The following is a 4,507-nucleotide window of genomic DNA, read 5'->3' as shown; positions in this document are numbered from 1 at the left end:
TCACCGAGCCCTGCTGGTGCTGGTGGTGGGGTCCAGCATCCCCAGGGCACAGGGAGCTGGTGGATGGATGGGTTTGTGTTGTTGTAGGAGAAAGTTATGGGCTACATGCTGCGCACGCTGAGGTTTTCTACTAAACGCCCCAAGTCTCAGGGCTGGATGATCCTCCCCACGGCCCGTATTTTGCATGAATTACCTGATAAAAAAATGATCCTGGAGAAGGACGGGCAATGCTTGGCCTCGCCTGTTGCACAGGGAGGGGCGTTGCTTTTGGTGCCCAGGTGGGCACCACCACTGGGGAGCTGCCCCGTGTCTCCCCAGTCTTCCACCCACCGTGCTCCCCTTCTTACACAACCCCCCCCCCCGTGGCCCATGGAGCTGCCAGGAGGCCCCATCCCTTTCTGAGGCCTGTGTTGGGATTGGGAAGTGGCTGGCAGCTCCTTTGAAGCCACCTGCCCCCCATCTGCCTGCCAGCTGACCTCCCCGCCACAGCTGCCCGCAGAGGATCGGGGATGGGAGGCAGAGCAGGGGCGATGCTGCAGCCCGGAGGCTGGCAGGATGGAGAGAGGATTTCCCAAGCAGCCCCTTGGGTCTTCGTCCCCCTTCCCACTGTGGCTGGCAGTCGCCGAGCAGCGGGCTAAAATCTTTTTATGGTTATGGCAAATTGCATGCCAGCTGCTTGCACAGAGGATGTCTGGCTTGGAGATGCGTCAGGGCCGTGCTGGGTATGGTGTAAACCTGCACTGTGTTTTAGAGGTGCTCAAGAGCTGGGAACAAGACAGGGCTGGCAGTGGGCAGCAGGGTGTCTTACGCTGGTTGCTGGAGTTGGCCATACCCCTAGGGAAGAGGGTTTCCTTTTCAAGAGGAGTTTTCTCACATGTGCTACCCGTGGTTGTTCTCAGCAGCCATACACATCTCACCTACCTGATGGCATCCTCAGTCACCTGTGGCGGCTGTCTTCCCTCTTAAACACAACAGGAGGCTGTGAAATGCTTCGTTACCACAGCTCAGTCTTCTAGCTGCACAGCATCTGTGATCAATATCCATTTTAAGGCATCCCGCATGACCCTACAGAGGTTTCCTCACCAAACAGGATGCAGAATAGATGGGAAAAAAAAAAGATGGGTGCATTGTATTTCTTTTATCTTTTTCTTGTCTTCTGTGTAGTTTCAGCATGCATATTCTTGAATTTCCCATCTCAAATATGTACACCAGTGCTTATGCTCTAACCAGCTCTGTGACAGTTTCATATTAATCTTTTCCTGTAGTGATCCTTTGGTGAAGACCTGAACTTTTTAACAGCCACAGTCAACTAAGATACAAAAATGGAAAATTAAAATTAGAAGACACATTTCATTGGGGAACCATTAATTGCAGGGCATTAAGTGGTGGTAGGACTGGTAGAAATAGGGAAAGAAAATAATCAACTTCAGGAAGACTGTTTTTTTTTTTTTTTTTTTTTTTTTTTCTTGCCAGCATTGCCAAGCTTTCAGAACATTTTGCCCATGCTTAAAGTTACCTTTCTGGGGAAAAGAAAAGGACCCCCCTCTTTTCAGAACGGTCTCTGGGAAACTGAGAGAAATTGTACATTCAGTCACCCCGGCCATGCTGAAATTTCTGTGGCAACCCCAGGCAGAGGCAGAGGTGAAAAATATTGGGTTGGAGTGGAAAGGAATGAGCGGCTGTTCTCGGAGCATAAGAAAATAACACAGGTGTTAAAGTGCCCACCAGCGCCAACCCAAACAAAGGGTGGTCTGGTCTTAATTTTCCTCAGAGTTACAAGGGTGTAGTTTCTAGCTACAATACAATTTCTTTCCGTAAAAATGTAGCTTAGGAATCAAGATAATTTTTTTTTTCATCTGAAAAATTAACAAGTCCAGGGATTTCTGGCCTCACGTGCTTGGCAAATGAGGTTGAATTTAATGGCATTAGCACTGAGTGGACAAATGGGACTAATTTGCAGTATAGTGGATTCCAGATATGTAAAAAAATTGCTGGTGATAAAGATTTATGAATACTGTGTTCATGCTGATGAAGTGCCTGGTTGTTGCTACTTATAATTTAATACTAGTTCCCCTTGGATATAATTTTTTTTTCCATCCTGTGGCCTTTCTGGGAGCAGGAAAAGAAGGGGAAGAGAGCAAAGGGATTTGAAGAATGCGCGCGGGGTCAGGCTCCGCATGTGCTAAAGAAATAACGAATTGTTGGAGGCCACAGACGTTGTAAAATCGCACTCAAAATGTCCAGTACTTTTGTCCCAGCTGATACCATCAAGCAGCTGTTGGGATGTTTATTAAACACCAGGATAAAGCCGGGTGAGGATGACTGCCGGCTAGGGCACCACGTTGGTGGGAGATGCTTTCCTCCCCAGGGAGCTTGGTGATGCTCAGGAAGGGGTGGCTTCGCCCCCATCCTCCTGAGTCTCCAAAGAACAGAAGAAAGGAAGAGTGGGGGGATTCCTTGCCCCAGCTTCCCAAGGCAAGGAGTGATTTCTGGTGCCAGACCCTTGGCAGGGTTGGTACCCACTCCTGGAGGGGACATGGTGGGAAGAGATCAGTCAATCCCCTTGACAAATCCATGGCTCTATGGGGCATGGGGGCTTTCCCTTTCCCACTTGGCATACCCGTGCTGGAGCTGGACAGAGCAGCTCTCAGATAGCCCTGGCACTGCTGAGCTCCTCATAAAGTCCATATAGTCCACGATTTCAAGGGGAGGTTTGCATCAAAATGTTTTTAAGCATTTTCATCTTTTTTAAAAATGTATTTTATTTTACTTTTACTGTTATTTATCTGTTTATTTATTTATTTTAATGTGAACAGTCTATACTCTGGGTAAGTTTTGGCAGGCTCCTCTGAACACATTTCCATCAGCAGCCCATACCGGGGAGCGGCAATGATGGCTGGCTGTTGCTTCAAGCAGCATCTTGAGATCATGGCACCCCTATGGGCTGCTCTGCCTCCAGAAACCTCTCGCCACAGTGGGTGTGATGCCAAGCTGTTCATGGGGCATCTCTCTGGCTCCTGAAATACTCTCTCACCTTGAAGGAGGCCTTGTTCTTGTGCCAGTGACTGATATTCGGTTTTTCTTATCTGACTGGTCTTTGTGTTTTTGGTAGGAATTCTGGGGTCCAGCATGAGGTAGCTATTCCAAACTGACATTTCTTTAGGCTTATCAAAACTCGTGGGGTGAGATGGAAGGGGGGGAGAGGGCAAAGGGAAACAAGAAATGTCAGAAGAAAGATTGACTGGGCAAGTAGTTAATTTGCTCTATGTAATATTCCCTTTGAAATGTGGCTTTGCAGTTTCATATTATACTATAAACAGCAGATAGCTCATGTGGCCTTCTGAAGGCTACTTTACTCATGTAACTTTGTGTTATATACCTTGTGATCTGCCTTCATAAAAATCTAACGTGATTCTTAACCATTTCTCCTGCGTTTCTTGCTTTTCTCCTCACATATTTTTACACTTAGAGATCCTTGGCACTGTTCACTTGGGATTTTACATACAAATCTTCAAGGACTGTAGCAGTTGTTTAAACAGCAACCCCAAAACATCATCTTTCATGTCTGATAGGGAGGGATTTCCCATCTTCAGAGACTGGAAGATCCTATGTAACATCTGGTGAAATAAAGCCCAGGAGGGAAGAAGCTAGCAAAGCAGGCAGAGACAAAGGCGAAGACAGAAATTGCCAATGCCTTTTTCCATTTATCTGTAGGCAACTTCTACCACCACATCTGCTTCATGGCTCTGTCGTTTGATGAGTTGAGTTCAGGAATCCATACTGTTAGGCTTATTTAAATACTTTGGGGCTACATGTCAGTGTAGACAAGGTGTCCAACCCAATACAGGGTTGGATCCGTCCTGTACCTGCAGCACCAGAGGTAAACACGAGGTTGACTAATTTCCCTACTCTTTCAAAACTGGGCACATGCAGAGGTTAGTATGCATGTTAAGTGGGTTATACCTCCATCTTTTCCAAAGAGACAGAGGGCAGTTTCGCAAAATAGTTGTTGTTAGTACAACTGTCTTTATTGAAAATTCAGGAAATTCAGGAATCCTTGCCGTGCAAAATGACCTCCAACTCACCAACCCAAAAGGAACCAAGTGGAGAAAACACTCCTATATTTTACCCAGCGAGAAAGATATGAAGCCAGTTGAGAAAAGCATCCTTAAATCAGATTGCAAAGGTGTTTTATACCCCTAAAGGTGAAGATGGGTGCTTGGTGAGATTGTCAGATTTCAACAGGTGATGCATTTCCATCAAGGTCAATAGAAGCTGCCAATGCAATGCTGTTGAAAGGTCTGCTAAGTAGAAACTCATTTTTTTTTCCAAGCTGGCCTTTAAATGATCAAGAATCTAAATCTCCCTGAAAATCCCATTCCTAAGGAGCTAAGTTGCTTTTCAAAGTGGTACTTGGGAGCCTAAGTTATTTTTCAGAATGCCTTCTTGAAAAATGTTACTGTGGATCCTCTTAGATGCTGCTTGTGGCAATAATATGTTGGTGAGG

Source organism: Anser brachyrhynchus (genome assembly GCF_964034855.1).
Source record: "Anser brachyrhynchus genome assembly, chromosome: 1".
Classification (NCBI taxonomy): Eukaryota; Metazoa; Chordata; class Aves; order Anseriformes; family Anatidae; genus Anser; species Anser brachyrhynchus.
Note: the sequence above shows the minus strand (reverse complement) of the source record.